At 45.4% G+C, this 16,577-nt stretch overlaps 1 protein-coding gene across 3 annotated transcripts in view; it reads left to right on the top strand.

The window, feature by feature from the left end:
- The first annotated feature begins 297 nt into the window (after positions 1 to 297).
- Positions 298 to 16,577, top strand: part of Trim63 (tripartite motif containing 63) — a 41,756-nt gene continuing 25,476 nt past the window's right edge. The window contains exons 1-3 of one of the 3 annotated variants that reach the window (XM_078025644.1): positions 298 to 384; positions 5,836 to 6,337; positions 7,826 to 8,280. The gene's annotated coding sequence lies outside the window, so the exon portion shown is untranslated. Of the gene's footprint in view, positions 385 to 407; positions 3,664 to 5,835; positions 6,338 to 7,825; positions 8,281 to 16,577 lie in introns of those variants that run through there. The other 2 variants (XM_078025643.1, XM_078025642.1) reach the window with 2 other exon arrangements.

The following is a 16,577-nucleotide window of genomic DNA, read 5'->3' as shown; positions in this document are numbered from 1 at the left end:
GCGGTGGTATCTCCCTTAAAGAAGCCCGCGCCTCATTGTTCCTCGGCCGCTGGGAGTCGGGGCGCCCTACCGGGCGGCGGGAGGCAGGATGCGGAGGCGCCCGCACCTGGCTGCAGCGTCCGCGACGCCTGGCCCGGCGAGTCGGAATCCAGCTGGGACTGCGCGCCGGAAGGAGCCACGGTCTGAGCCCGGCTAGGCCGGGATTGACAGCCAGGACGGCTGTCCTGGGGGCGAGCACTCAGTGGGCGCGTTGGCCGCCGGAGTCCTTCGGCTACCCCACATCTGTCAATCAGATCCCGGCATGCATCGGCCTGACTGCCAGCCCCGGCTGACGGTCATTCAGAGACCTGGACCAATCCGCCATCCAGTTAGTTACACAGATCAGTAAGCCTGAGAAATGTCCACTCCTTCCCCGATTCTCCTGCATCTAGGGTTTGTGAGGAAGGTGGGGGTTCTTGCTCCAGTACTGTCTAAGGCATAATGGACAGAAGAATTCCTGTCTCAGCTCTCAGGATCGACCATTTTATTTCTTGTCTTCCAAATATGGCCTTCTGAGTCTGAGACCAGGTTAGGTTTTTATATAAATGATCTCTCTCAAGCTAACCAAACCTCACAAGAGGGAGGCTTTATTACTAACCCTATTTTTACAGAGAAGGAAGCCAACCTCTGCCTCATTTGACCAAAAGGAGTCAGTTTTCAACACCAGATCCCTGGTGTCACAACTCTCCCTGCCACCAAAAAAAAAAAAAAAAACAGCAGCAACAACAGCAACAAAAAACACAGATGGTAATCTGTTCCGATTTTTGTACCTATCTTCATCTGTTTGCTGGAAATACTGACACCAGCCAAAACTTGTTTCCTGTCCTGGAAAGTAGGGGAGATTATGGATGGCTCTGTAGACAGCTGGTTAGATACCAGTGTGGCTTATTGATGGGTCAGATTGCTTGGTCCAAGTGACCTTTTCCTTTTGTCTGTCTCAGTCATTAAATATAGGAGCCCCTCCTCTCAAGCTCTCTCAAGCTGGCTGCAGAACAGATTTGAAATCCCTTCCCCCACTAGATAGGCTGACTCTAGATGAGGTGAATTTAAGTGTTGCTTAGCCTGAAACTTAAATAATTGGGGGCGTCCTCTTTAGGAAAAAGATGACAAAGTGACTCTGAGAACACATTGTTGGGACATTTGAAAGGGTCCCTGCAAGTGAGGTCTCTGAAGCTTAAGTTTTACTAGCTTCAGGGTAAATCTGTCCCTGCTTATTATGGTATATCATTATTTTGTTATTTGTTTGCTTTCTTCTAAACAAGAATTCCTGAGAACAGGACCTTTGCCTGTGATTCATCTCTGCAGCCTCCTCAATTTGATATGGTATAAAAATACACCTGAGGCCAGCATCTCATACCTTGCTGATGGGAAGGCAAAATGATAGATTTTCTCAAAGAAATTTGGCAAGATATAGCCATATTACATATGTATTTACCCTTTGACCCAGTAGGTCAGATCTTAGACTTCTTGAAACTTATCCTAGCAATATAGGCTAAAATACAGCAACACTATGTGCATTAATGCTCACATTTCTGATACTAAAGAACTGGTTAAATACAATACATACAGAGTGGAGTATTATGTGGCCATAAAAAGATATGGGGAAGATTTATATACTGATCACCATATTTATATGGTATGATCTCCATATATGTTGTTAGATGAATAAGCAAGATGTATATTAGTCTTATTTTGTGCTTGATATCTTCTGTGTGCGTAATGGGGAGAGAAAAATATATTAATTACTCATATTTAAAAGACAAACAATGGCATAAATCCCAGATTTCTAAAATGGTTGCCTATGAGCAGATTGGGGATAAGGATGCAAATGAGACTTCTGTGAACGCACCTTAGTTATTATTCTGGAGACTTATAAATGTTTTTGCATATTTGTAAAATAGTTCAAAAAAAGCATGAAACGCTACATGAAAATTAAAAACACCTGAAAATGAACCATCTATCTTTCAGATTGGTGGCATAGCCACTTCAAGAACATTATTTCATATGGCTTTAGAAGTATTTTGACTATACCACCCTAATGAGATATAGTCCAAGAACAATTAAAACAGCATAGAAATACAATTATATTCGTAAGTTTTATTGTTAGTTGTAATATTGGTATTGCTGTTTTGAAATTGATACTGTGAGATAAAGTAAATAAGTGATGATGTTAATAGCATTGGGAACCAAGATTTTTTCAATATATGAGAAAAAGTATAAAAAGAAGCTTAAGGTAAACATCTGAATTAGGTAGCATTTTTCTCTTAAGAAATGTGTTTTTCAGCTCTCCTGAAAAGGCCCACAAACAATGACCAACTCAGTAGTGATGAACAGATACTCTTCAAGCACAGATTTGTCTCTAAGATCCATTTTCTAGGTTTTTGTTGTTGTTGTTGTTGTTGTTGTTGTAGTTGTAGATGGACAGTATGCTTTTACTTTATTTGTTTATTTTTAGGCGGTGCTAAGGATGGAACTCAGTGTCTCATGCATGTTAGACAAGTGCTCTGCTGCTGAGCTACAGCCCCAGCCCTCCATTTTCTAGTTTTAAAAAATTAAAATAAAGTCTTGGTAATTGTCAGACTCCAGATCTGGAGCAGGAAAGATAAATTTGGGTCATCTTATGCCTGGAAGCCAGGAAACTATTAAAGACGGGGTACATGCCAAAGAACCAATCTAAGGGGGCCCCACTGAGCAAAGATGGAACAATTAAGCACTAAAAGAAAAAGAATTGCTTCACTAGATTTTAACACATAAAACTTGTAAAAATCCATGAACTTATAATTACACATAAGAAAAGCAACTCATTCATTACCACCAGCGTAAGGGGAAATAGTTATTTTTCTGTTTTTTTATGTATTGTATTCCAGGTAAGGAAATAGTAAGTAAGAAAAGGTTACTTTCTGTAGAAGAATTCCAACTAATGAACACAGAAGAAATGATAGTTCCATAAAAGCAGTTTTTCAAATGGTGATGAAATAATGAGTCCGGGCAATGAACATTAAATGATGCTAAAACAATTGGGTGAAAGTTGTTTTTTTTTTTTTTTTGTAACTGTAATGAATGCAGAGTTTAGGCTAACATTTGTCTGAATGCACTGACCAATTTTTAAATCACTTAGATGGGGACACATTTGTCTCCATGAAGTATTCTTGCCTTAAAAATGAAAGAATCTAAGCCTGTCAAGCCAAAATCTGATGACCCGTTCAGCAGAATTATAGGGAATGGACAAGGACCACAATCGGGCAAACTCAAAATGTGGGACCTTCTGTATGACAGGTCTCCTGGCTTCTCCAACACAATCACGGCTTTAAATTACAAAGGGAGAATAGAGTGTTAAAACCTAAAGCTCAACAGACTTGCCAAATGCCGTAATATCATTTAGATCTGGATTCTAGTGAACTGACAGTCAAAAAACATCTTTGGTACAATTTGGAAATTTGAACTGAACTTAATTTGTAGATTAAATTCATGGTGCTTGTGGAATGAGTCTTTTCCAACTGGAGCAGCCCACTGATGCACAATGGGTGGAATGAAATGAGGCCTGGGATGTACTCAAGCAGCGCAGCAAAGAGGAAGATTGGCAAAAGAGTGATCCTTGTTAAAACGCAGTTATGGGTACATGAGGTTCGTTATACCACTCAATTTTTGTGTGTGAATTTTTTCTAAAAGAAAAAAGACAGAGGCTGGGGATCTAGCTTAGTTGGTAGAGTGCTTGCCTCACATGCACAAGGCCCTGAGTTTAATCCCCAGTACCACAGAGAAAAAAAAAAGGAAGAAAGAAAGAAAAGAAAATGTTCAAAACATGAAATGCCTGCTTTGGCCAGGTAGGAATTTAGATGTAGCACTCCTGCCCTCTTGTGGCATGTTTCATTAGTGCAGTTACTGCCCCTGCCTTCCTAAAACGTCTGAATTCCAGGTATGGTCAAGTCCTTTCTTTGTCTTACCAGAGCCCAAGAAGTGAATAATACTAGGATAGCGTTTTTATAGCTGAAGAAACAGAAACTCAGGAGGACTGAATAACTGAGGTTACTAAAAAGTCACTGCCAGAGTTAAACTCCTCGAGCCTTTGGGCTGATTCCAGGTCTCAAGCCCCATAAATCACTGTGATTCTGAACATTATTTTTTCTGTCCACAAAACAGATCACATGGTCAAATAGAAACGCCCCCAGTTAGAGTGCATCCACAGGAAGCAGGTTATCAAGGAGCCATTTCACACATAAACTGTAGATAAATTAATAGAAGTAGGTAATATAAATAAAAGTTAATATTCAGAGATGGTCACCTCCAGCTTGGTACGCATGTGTAGCCAGTGGAGCTGGTTCCCTTTGTCATCTCCTTTAAGGTGACACTCTCTTCTGATGTGTCCTTGAGAGAGTCTAGAGCAAGGGTAAAGGCTTGTGGGCCTGGATGCCCTTGACCTGCACGCAGAATCTTCTCTCTGGGTGTTCCCTGATTGGTCACCTGTATAAGGCTCACCTCCTGTCCCGCAAAGAGAATGGCCAGTAGAACAAGAAGAGGGCCGTGTTCAGAGTATATAACATCAGGATCCTGGGAAACTTTGTTTTTCAAAATTTTAAATTCTTTTTAGATATGCATGACAGTAGAGTGTATTTTGACATACATACATGGAGTAAAACTTATTCTAATTAGGATCCTACTCTCGTGGTTGTACATGGTGTGGGGTTACACTGGTGGTGTATTCAAAACTTTCATTCTACTATCTTTCCCATTCCTACCTCCCTTCCCTTCCCTTCATTCCTCTTTATCTAATCCAATAAACTTCTACCCACCCCTCAATTGTGAGTTAGTATTTTCATGTCAGAGAGAACATCCAGCCTTTGGAGATTTTTGGATTGGTTTATTTCACTTAGCATGATAGTCTCCAGTTTCATCCATTTACTAGCAAATGCCATAATTCCATTCTTCTTTAAGGTTGAGTAATATTCCATTGTGTATAAGTACCACATTTTCTTTATCCTTTAATCTGTTGAAGGGCACCTAGGTTGGTTCCATAACTCAGCTATTGTGAATTGAGCAGCTATAAACATTGATGTGGTTGCATCAATCACAGTAGTATACTGATTTTTTAAAAATTTTCTTTCTTTTTCTTTGGTACTGGATTGAACCCAGGGGCACTTAACCACTGAGCCACATCCCCAGCCCTTTCTTATGTTTTACTTAGATATGTGTCTTGCTGAGTTGCTTAGTGCCTCACTGAGTTGCTGAGGCTGACTTTGAGCTCCCAATCTTCCTGCCTCAGCCTCCTAAGCCACTGGGATTATAGGCGTGCACCACTGCAACTGGCTATAGAATGCTGATTTTAAGTCCTTTGGGTATATACCAAGGAGTGGGATAACTGGGTCCAGTGGTGGTACCAGTCCAAGTTTTCTGAGGACTCTCAGTGCTTTTCAGAGTGGTTGCACCAAGATCCTGGGAAACTTTGGAAATGCACCCCCCAAAACTAATCAAAGCTCCCATGTGGCTTTGAGGCTGAAAGGGAAATGGATTGCAGCCTTATATCCGGAAGAAGAAAATGATTGGAGATCGAATGTTCACTGATGACTTGCACAGCCTTACCCAACGGACCAGCTACCTCTATAAACCCCTTAACCCACATGAGCAGTATCTTTAGAACAGAAAGCTGGGAACCGGGGAAGAGGCACATCAGTCACCCTGGAGGGGAAAGAACTTTTCCCTATGAGGAAAGGGCTTTGTATGCTCTCTCTAATAAAATGAGGCTTCTTTGGAGTCTGCAAAAAAAAATACAGTTAACATTCATATTTCTTCCTGTACCAGGCTCTGCACAAAGCACTGTCAGTTCTCAATCTCAGGGAACTTGCGCAGCTGTGAGGCATGAACCACTTGCCTTCTGACGCCGAGGAAACTCGGGTTCTGAGAGGACTGGACCAGAGTCACATTGCTGGAGAAAGTCAGGACTTGAACTCAGGTCTGATGACGATGCCTATGTGGCACAATGATTTTGTTTTCGAGAGGGGATCTTGCTCTGTGGCCCAGGCTGGACTTTGAACTCCTGAGCTCAAGGGACCCTCCCACCTCAGTCTCCTGAGTAACTGGGGCCGGTACAGGTGCATTCCCCGGCTCCTGGCTCCATGTGGTGTGTTTGTGTCTGTCTGTCTGTTTAGAGGAGGCAAAGTTTATTTGGGGTTGCCGGTTTCAGAAGCCTCCATCCGTTGGGGCCTGACTCCATTCCTTGGGGCCTGAAGTGAGATAGAACATCATGGTGGGAGTACACGGTGGAGGAAAGCGGCTCAGGACCCGGCAATCAGGAAGCAGAGAGGTACGCTTTTTAAAGCTTTATTTTTAGAGCATTTTGTGGAAATTACAGAGAGTTCCCATATCCCCCTGTCCTCAAGGTACATCATAATTCCCACTCCCACCAGACTGCTAACTCTCTGTAGAAATTTGGAGGTAATCATTGCTTTGTGAGGGACCAGTCCCCTCACAGCCCGTCAGGAGGTGTTGACAAAGTGCCACAATAAAATCATTAAGGATGAGTGGCCAGGCCTCCCAGCGAGTGAAGGGGGGAGCAGCTCCTGGATGCAGGAAGAAGCCTCCTCAGTGTCCCCCTCTCTCCTGCCCAGGCCGGGGAGCCCCAGGCCCATCTTTGCAGCCCCATCTGCAAAATGAGGGGGTCTGACTAGCTCATCTCTAGGGATTTTTCCAGCTCTGGTGTTTGAGTCTTCAGTCTGCCCCCTCCACTGTGCTTAGATCCAAAAGTCTGAAACGTCTGTTTCTGATGCAGCCCTCAGACAAGTGACGCAGAGGCCCAAGAAGGTCGTGTGTAGATTTAATTTTAGCTTTGGAAGGGTCCTGGTGGTCTCCTCAGTGAAGACCGAGGACACCTGGAGCAGCTGATTGTGGCCTACACCCCCTGATGGAGGCTGGAGAGTTTCTGGGGGCATCCCCACCTGAAAACCATGGTGATGAAGGGTTAAAGGCTTCAAGGAAGGGTCCCAAGGGCATCTCAAACGGAGGAGTCAGCCAACTCCTCAGCAGGTTCTGAGAGGCTTGGGCTTCCTCTGTCTTCTCTGGATGCTTCTGTCACAAGGACAGGAACTCAACTCCAGTTGACTTTAATGGAATGCTTGGTACCTGTGCCAGAGCAGAATGGAGATGGGAGGGCTAGCTTCAGGAAGGGTTTAATTCAGTGGCTCATAGGTCACCAGAGTCAGTTTCCTCTCTTCCACCTCCCATGAAGTTCACCTCCTCTTATGGCTGGTGTATTAATCACTTTTTCATTATATTAGCAAAATGCCTGAGTCAGGCTTCTTTATAAATAAAAGAGTTTGGGCTGGGGATGTGGCTCAAGCGGTAGCGCGCTCGCCTGGTATGCGAGCGACCCGGGTTCGATCCTCAGCACCACATACCAACAAAGATGTTGTGTCTGCCGAGAACTAAAAAATAAATATTAAAATTCTCTCTCTCTCTCTCTCTCCTCTCTCACTCTCTCTTTAAAAAAAATAAATAAATATAAATAAATAAATAAATAAAAGAGTTTTATTTTGTCTCATGGTTCTGGAGATACAAGGGCATGGCACAGTCTCTGGTGAGGGTCCCCTGGGCTGCAGTACCTGGGTATTTCTGTATTTTTCCTTTTGTGACTGCTTCCTTTACTTAGCAAAATGTCTTCAAGTTTCATGCATGCTATAGAAGTGTCAGAATTTCATTCCTTTCTAGGTGGAATAATATTTCATTGTATGTGCTTACCACATTTGGCTCATCATTCCATCCATTGACTTTTGTCTATCTATTCATTCCTCTCCAGATACACCACCCTCCAGGAATTTCAATGTGTTTGGCTATCTGGAAGTTTCCAGAACCCTGACCTTTGGATTTTTATGGAGGCTTCATTCATCTAGACTTCAAAACCTCTGCTTTCTAGGGAATACAGACTGAGCTATCAGGAGATTTTCTGATTGTCTTTTGGCTTCCCTGTGCCAGTCTTCGGTTACTGTGGTTTCATTTCCTCAACTGCTGCATTTATCTCTGTATCTCCTGAGCCCGAGACCTGCTTTATGATGGCATCCGACTCCATGGCTTGGTCATTGTCAGTCTTTGATGAAAGGTGAGGCCCCTCTCAGCGTGCTGCAGAGCAGAGCTCTGACATGGCAAACTGAATCCCAAGCTTCTGTTGTGGTGACTTTGCCCACAGCTTCGTGTGTCCTTCTCAGGCAGTTCAGACTTCTCATGGAGATGCCCTTCTGCACCCTGGGTCATCTGGTGAGTGCTAGAGCTAACCCAGGGCTGGGAGAGGGTAGGTGCTGGAGTCTCTGGTTCCACCCTGGACCCAGGGTTTGCTCCTCCCACTGGTACCTCTATTCACTGCTGGCAGTGCTGCACAAACCTTTAAGAAAGTGTCTGTCAGGGTTTTCCAAGAACCATCTCAACAGTCAGTCCTGCTTCTGAGAGTCTAGCGTTAGGAAATAAAATGTGACACTCAATATAGCATTATTGATGATGAGAAATTAAAGGCAAAATATGTGCCAACAGTACCGTTGGTCCTCTGGGGCTGCAGGTCCCCTTCCATGGATTCAGTCAACTGCAGATGGAAAATATTTGAAAAAGTTCACAAAGCCACGCTCCAAGCGTCACATTGAATCCACGTGACTGCAGCCATGTGTCTGCTGACCATGTGGGAGCCTTCTGCCCGCTCCCAGCCCCTCAGTCTCCCTCCAGCTCCAGGTGTTGAGCATTTCTCCCTTGTTCCTAGATGCTGCACAGTTAGGCCTCCCAGGGCTACATCTATACAGAATGTGTACAGATCTTTTCCTCGTCTCTGTTCCAATATAATAACTATTGACACATCATTTACATTGCATTTAGTATTACACATAATGTGGAGTTGACGCCAAGTACATGCGAGGATATCGTAGGTTATGTGCAAACACTAGGCCATTTTATCTAAGGGACTTGAGCATCGGCAGAGTTCGGCATCCTTGGGATCCTGAATCCATCCCCATGGATACCGAGAGGTTATAGAGCCACAGCATCATGTAGCCTCTAAAACATGGGCATTCTCAATGGAGTAGATCTTTTTCTTCTTTTTAATATTTTTCTAGTTGTCATCAGATTTTTATTTTGTTTATTTTATATACGGTGCTGAGAATTGAACCCAGGGCCTTACATGCTAGTTAAACGCTCTACCAGTGAGCCACAACCCAGCCCTAGATCTATTCTTTTTTTTTTTTTTTTGAAGCAGGGGGTATTGGGGATTGAACTCAGGGGCACCCGACCACCGAACCGCATCCCCAGCCCTAATTTATATTTTATTTAGAGACAGGGTGTCACTGAGTGCTTAGTGCTTCAATTTTGCTGAGGCTGGCTTTGAACTCACAATCCTCCCGCCTCAGCCTCCCGAGTTGTGCTTGGCCAGATCTGTATTTTTTTTTTTTTGGTGGTGCTGGGGGTTGAACCCAGGGTCCTGTGCATGCTAAACAAGCACTCTACTAACTGAGCTGTACCCCTAGCCTACAGATCTGTTCTTAATGCAAGTTAAATTTGTTCAAGAAAAACTCACCTGTGTTGGTAGAAGCCAGATGGTTACCTGGGAGCAGGGGTGATTATCGACTGGGAAGGGGAAGACACCTTTGGAGCAATGGAAACGTGCGGTATTTGTATCCTAGTGGCAGTTACCTGGGTGGCTGTATGCACCGACCTCAGCCCTGGTGCATGTGCGGTCTGCTCTACGTTAGACCTCCGTGTAAAACAGGAAGTCCTCAACCAGGAATTGATGGCCAGTAGAATGTCAGCTCCTGGAGAGAAGGGCGTTGGGCCCAGAGCCAGAGCACTGATCTGCACATAGAAGACCCTCAATTAAAACTTATAGAACGGTGATAGAAAATGCTCCTGGTAAAATATTAAATGAAAGAAAAAAGGCCCAAAGTTATACAGCATTTAAGTGTACTGTCAGTTCAATGTTATAAAAACTGATGAGCAGGAGAAAAACACCGGAAGGGAATAGCATGAGGGGGTGGGGGCACTGTGTTGAGTGGTGGGATTTGTGTGTGTTGGTGCTGGGGATTGAACCCAGGGCTTCATCGTGCAAGGCAAGCCCTCTACCACTGAGCCACGTCCCAGCCCTAAGTGGTGTGGTTATAAGAGATGGGTTTTAGAACTTCTTTGGTGAATATCTGTTTTCGGTTTTGTCCAGGATTCTGTGTGTGACTTCATTTGGAAATAACAGCTAACATTAGTTGAGTGGTTATTCCATGCCCGGCTCTACAGCTACAGAAATGCACTTTATATTTCAGCGTATAGAATTTTGACACCAACCCTTTCGAGTAGGTATCCCCATCTTACAGATGGAGAAACTAAGGCACATAGAAGTTAAGGAAACTACCAAAGATCACCCAGCATTAAATGGCAGAACAGGGAGGTGGCCCAAGAGCAGTTGTGGCTCCAGAGGATGAGTTAACTACTGTGTCACTGCCCCTCCAAAATGAATGTCAAAAGCCTTAATTTAAGGCCTTTGTGACAGGTGAGGCCCCAGACAAATGTGCTTCTCTGCTCTCCCCTCCCTGTGATTGACCCTGAGTCCTGGGAGACGCCGGGATAGTGAGGCCCCCCTAAGTTGCTGAGGGATGGAGAAGTGAGCAGGGTGTGGGCCAGCAGAGCGGTTTTCCTGGGCGGGAACAGATGTTCTGACATCTGATGCCCCACTCCAGAAGCCTGGGGAGGGCCCCTCTTCCCGCCCTGTCCCTGCCCCCTGGGGTTGTCACAAGACCTGAGCCAACAGGCCAGGTCCTGCTGTCCATCCACAGGAAAGCCAGCTTCCTGGAAGCCACCCTGCCCGCCCCTCCCAGGCAGCCCAGTTCCTGGAAGTTAAAGGAGCTGGCCGCGGTGTGAGGGGTGCGGGGCGCTGGGCCTCAGCACCTTTCTTTGGCTTTTGCCACCTGCGGGAGGGGAGAAGACGAGGGCTCGATGTCGCTGGCAGATGGGACTTGAGTGTCCCTTTCCAGCTCACCTGGTCAAGTTACCTGACTTCTCAGGAGTCTCAGTTTCCCCATATATAAAATGAGATACTCAAAGATCCTGAAGGGCTAGCCATAGCATTGAGAGCAACTGGGTCCCCACAGCCTGGTACCCTGGTACTGCTTTAGCACTCAGAAACAAGGTAGCCATGGCGACTATTATTAGACTATCATCATCCTGCTGCCCTCCTCCTCCTGGGGCACAGAGGTGCTGAGAGATGGGCTGGAGGCCCTGGATGTCCTGGCCCAGTTATTAATACCCACGGCCCCTCCAACTTTGGATTTAGCATTCCAGTGACGAGGGGCACAGGCCGGAGGGCAAGGCTGGGAACAGGTGGCAGGGCTGGACAGGAGCCACCGGCCTCCCTCTGGATGGGAGCAGTCCTCCCCAGCCTTAACAGAGACCTGGCTCCTCTCCCAGACACCCTCCACCTGCACTCTAGGGCCCCAGAATGTGTGAAATTCCTGTCTGAAGTCAGGCTGGGGCAGCCATCACCTTAGTCCACTAAGGACACAGCACTGTCCTTCCAGGGATGGGATGCCCAAGACAGTAGGATCCGCTGGGCAACAGAGGAATTGTGGACTGTCCAAGTTAGACGCGGCTCAGGGAACCCCAACCTGCCAGAAGTGGTTTTGAACTCGGCTTTGGACTCAGACCAGAGTGACCAGAAAACCTGTGTGTCCTCCAGCCTCCATTTGCTGGGCCATTAACCAGGGAGGGTAGTGACTCAGAATGCTCCTGCGTAATGGCACCGCCTTTGTAATGGCACCGCCTTCAGAACACCCTGAGCCCAATCCCCAGTACTGAAAAAAAATAAGTAATATAATTATTTTCATTTGGCTGTTGAAAAAGCAAGTGAGATAACATAAAGTAGGAAATTAGTGAGCAGTGTCTAGCAAATAGTGGGTGTTGCTATCCAACCTGTCTAGTCATGGGTGACTTCTTTATGTTTCTGCCACATGAGTGGTGGCAGACCTTGAGGAACAAAGCCCTCCCTGGAACTTCCCACTCCACCACCTGAACTAACGGTTACACTGCACAATGCTTCTTTGTTTTTTTCTTGTATCAGTATTTTAAAAATTAATAGCCCTTAGTTATTTTTAATATTAAATATCGTTTACTGAAGACCCATTATAAAAAGAATACCTTGCCGGGCATGGTCACACTTGCATATAATTACAGTGACTCTGGAGGCTGAGGAAGGAGGACTGCAATTGGAGGCTAGCCTTAGCAATTTATCGAGGCTCTAAACAATTTAGGGAAACCCTGTCTCAAAGTGAAAAACAACAAAGGCTGGGTGCAGTGACATACACCTGTAATCCCAGAAGCTCAGGAGACTGAGGCAGGAGGATGGCGAGTTCAAAGCCAGCCTCAGCAACTTAAGGCCCTAAATAACTCAGGGAGACCCTATCTCTAAATAAAATATAAGAAATGGGTTTGGGGATGTGCCTTAATAGTAGAGCACCCCTGGGTTCAATCCCCAGTACCAATAAATAAATAAAACCCAAACCCCCAAACTACCCTCTGTGCATCAACTCATTAAAACTTCACAACATTCCCATGGCATAGTAATTATCGGTCCACTTTACAGCCAAGGAAAGCAAGCAAAAGAATCCATCGAACTCCATCACTGCAGCAGGCTCCTCCCGAGAACATGCGCGGGAACTGAGGTGGGCATATCACATACTTGCTGTGCAGTGGCCTCCTTTGCTCATGAGCCTCCAGCTGGACAGAGCTTGGTAGGGGCACTTCATCTCTGTTCCTGCTGGAGTCCGCCAGGGCAGCTGGGTGGCCGAGGTCTGGAGCCTCCTGAGAGCCCATTCATCCATGTGACCAGTGGTTAGTGCTGGCTGTTGCCTGGAATCTGTGGAATTGTCAGCTGGAATATCTCCCTGTGGCCCTTCTGTGTGACCACCACCTAGACCTTGGGTCTTAGGTCTTAGCTTATCTGACTTTTTTTCTCCAACCTTCAGACTATTTTTTTTTTTAATTTTTTTTTTGGTAGAGGGGATTGATCCAGAGGCGCTTTACCACTGAGCCACATCCCCAGCCCTTTTTAAAAATTTTATATAGGATCTTGCTGAGTTGCTTAGGGCTTTGCTAAGTTGCTAAGACTGGCCTGTCTCAGCCTCCTGAGCTGCTGGGATTAGAGGTGCCCAGCTATCTTTTGCATTTTGTTTTTGTTTTTCTTTTTCGAACTGGGGATTGAACCCAGGGTGGCTTAAATACTGAACCACATCCACAGCCTTTTATTTTATTATATTTTTTGGTATCAGGGATTGAACCCAGGAGTGCTCAACCACTGAGCCACATCCGCAGCCCTTTTTTATATTTTATTTAGAGTGAGGTCCTCACTGAATTGCTTAGTGCCTCACTAAGTTACTGAGGCTGGCTTTGAACTTGCAATCCTCCTGTCTCAGGCTCCTAAGCTGCCGGAATTATAGGTGTGTACCATTGTACTCAGCCCCTTTTTATTTTTTTATTTTGAGACAGGGTCTCAGTAAGTTGCTTAGTGTCTCATTAAGTTGCTGAGGCTGGCCTTGAATCTGTGATCTTCCTGCCTCGGGCTCTCAAGCTGCTGGGGTTATAGGCATAGGCCACCGTGCCTGGCTATCTTTTGCTTTTATCTTTTTATTTTTATTTTTTTAAATTTATTTTTTAGTTTTAGGTGGACACAATATCTTTATTTTACATTTATATGGTGCTGAGGATCGAACTTAGTGCCCTGTGCATGCTAGGTGAGCGCTCTACCACTGAGCCACAACCCCAACCCTGCTTTTTAATATACCTTTTCCCAGGTTTTAATTTTTTTAGTTTTTTTTTAATATTTATTTTTTAGTTGTAGTTTTATGTGGTGCTGAGGATTGAACCCAGGGCCTTGCATGTGCTAGGCGAGTGCTCTACCACTGAGCCACCACCCCAGCCCCCAGGTTTTAGTTTTTAAGACAATATTTTAGAATGGCTGCATAATACTCTGTTCCCACGCATGCCCAGCTCATCGCCATTCTGTCTGGACTGTTCTCCCCAGGATGCCCCAGGGCATCGCTCAGGTCTCAGATCAGCTGTTGCTTCCCTTGAGAGCAAGTCTCTCTTCATCCCATTACAATGTGCTTTTCTTGATAATATTTGTTACATGAGAAATTATCTTTATTTCTTTTTTGGGGATGGGGAGGTACTGGGGATTGAACTCAGGGGTGCTCAACCACTGACCCACATCCCTTTTTTTGTATTTTACTTAGAGACAGGGTCTCACTGAGTTGCTTAGTGCCTCACCATTGCTGAGGCTGGCTTTGAACTCATGATTCTCTTGCCTCAGCCTCCCAAGCTGATGGGATTAAAGGTATGTGCCACCAAGCTCAGCTCTTTATTGCTTTTTAAATGTTTTATCCCACCAGAACATACTCTCCATGAAGAAAACAGGAACTCTTCTGCTTGCTCTTTATTTCCAGTGCCTAGAACAGTGCCTGGCACATGGTAGGTGTTCAATAAATACATATTTCATTGACTGAAGAATGCAGCAACCACAGTTGGCTGAGTTGGTCGCTAACTATCCTTTTTAAACTTGTTTTGTTTTGCTTTTTACCTATTAACTGAATCTTTAATAGGCATCTTAGGGCTGGGGTTGTGGGTTAGTGGTAGAGCGCTTGCCTAGCATGTGTGAGGCACTGGGTTCAATTCTCAGCACACATACAAATAAATAAATAAATAAAAGATCCATTAACAACTAAAAAAATAAAAATCTTGGGGAGTCAATATACCCAGGGTACTGGGGATTGAACCCACAGGGTGCTTACCCACTGGGCCACACCCCCAGCCCTTTATTAAATTTTATTAGAGACAGAGTCTCACTGAGTTGACTAGGGCTTCTCTAAGTTGCTGAGGCTGGCTTTGAACTTTCGATCCTCCTGCCTCAGCCTCCCGAGCTGCTGGGATTATAGGTGTGCGCCACTGTGCCCATCTTTTCCAGGGGTTTTGGAGGAAGGTTTTGGCATGAGACTTGAGTCCTTTTCTCACCTCTGTCATTTACTAACTTTGTGATGTTGGCCAATATATTTAACTTCTCTGAATCTCAGTTTCCTTATTTGAAAGGAGGGTAATATTAGTGCCTACCTCATAGGGTCACTGTGAAGATTAAACAAAAATAATGCATGCACAGTGCTTAGCATCAGGCCCAAGCCATGGCCAGCAGCTGCAGCCACCCCTCCTGGCACCTGCTCTGGGCCGGGCACGGCCCTGGGTATTGTCCAGGTGTGGGCTCATGCCACGCTCCACACTATCCTGTTTGCAGGTTACACCACCAGGCTTATTCTGTGAAGTTTATTGAGTTGCACGCTTATTTGTGCACTTTCTGTACCAGGATTATAGCTGGAAGAAAATGTTCACAGAGCAACACTGGGCCCATGCAGTGGGAAACTGCACCCTGACCATTTTGCAGATGAGTAAAGTGGGGTTGGCAGAGGTTCAGTCACTGGCCCAAGATCATGGAGTAAGTGGTGGGACTGAGGGCTGCAGCCGGCCTTTTCACCACCGCCTCTGTCCTGTCCCCGGCCTGGCGTGGTCAAGCACTCGTTCACCAGTAGCTCTCATTATTAGTAACATTTAACCTTTCTATTGCTTTGAATTTTTTCATCTCTTTTAAGTAAGGCTTTATTATATAATTTGGGCATTTTGGGCTTTTCTCTGTTTTCAGATTATCTCCTTTGGATAGTGTCCCAAGAGTGGAATTAACTGGGAGAATGGGGCCCAGGGAGCTGAGGTGACTTGCTTAAGGTCACATGTAAGCAGTGGTGGTTGAAGCAGGGCTGCCCTGTATAGTTGTATAGGTTGTTCACATCACAAGGGCAGTGGGCTTCCCAAAGGAGGCCCATTAGGAAGTCAGGTTGGTCAGGGTTTGGAAAGCCAGGAGGAATGAAGGAGATGGATGTGCGGGGACTCCATGGGAAACCTATCTCGCAAATAAATGCTGAGCTCCTACTGAATACAGGTGGCCTTCCAACAGTGGATACAACAGTGGGTCAGCCCATCTGATCCCTGCTCTCATGGAGTGGATACTTTCTCACATGTGAATAAAGAAATTGAGTAAAACAATGATGGATTGAAATAAATATCAGGAAAAAACCAAACAGGTGCTTGAGTCCAGGAGTGAGGGGATGGGCAGGACCCAAACAGAGTGGTTAAGGGAGGCTTCTTTGAAGAGGTAAATCTTGGCTGAGAAGGCAAGAGCACACAATATGTGCAAAGGCCCTGAGGTAGGATGCAAAGAGAGGGCTTCCAAAGCCAGGTAGAAAAGGGTTTTGAAGGGTCATGGGTTCAGAAGTCACTTCAGACAGTTGAGAAAGGGCTCTTTGCCCATCTCTGCTAGTCCTCTACAGTCACACCTGACTGTTGCCAAGTACCCCAATTCCTCCTTCCTCATCCTCTCACTTTTGTCCCTTCCTTGACGACTTTCATAGGCTGGGGGGGCAGTCGAGGTAGCGTGGTGCCCCGGTGGGTAAAGTTCTGGGGTAACCACTGGCTCCCTAACTAGCTCTCCAAAGGAACCAAAG

The sequence above is a fragment of the Ictidomys tridecemlineatus genome, chromosome 11 (assembly GCF_052094955.1).
Source record: "Ictidomys tridecemlineatus isolate mIctTri1 chromosome 11, mIctTri1.hap1, whole genome shotgun sequence".
Lineage (NCBI taxonomy): Eukaryota > Metazoa > Chordata > Mammalia > Rodentia > Sciuridae > Ictidomys > Ictidomys tridecemlineatus.
This window is presented reverse-complemented; position numbering and strand designations above follow the sequence as displayed.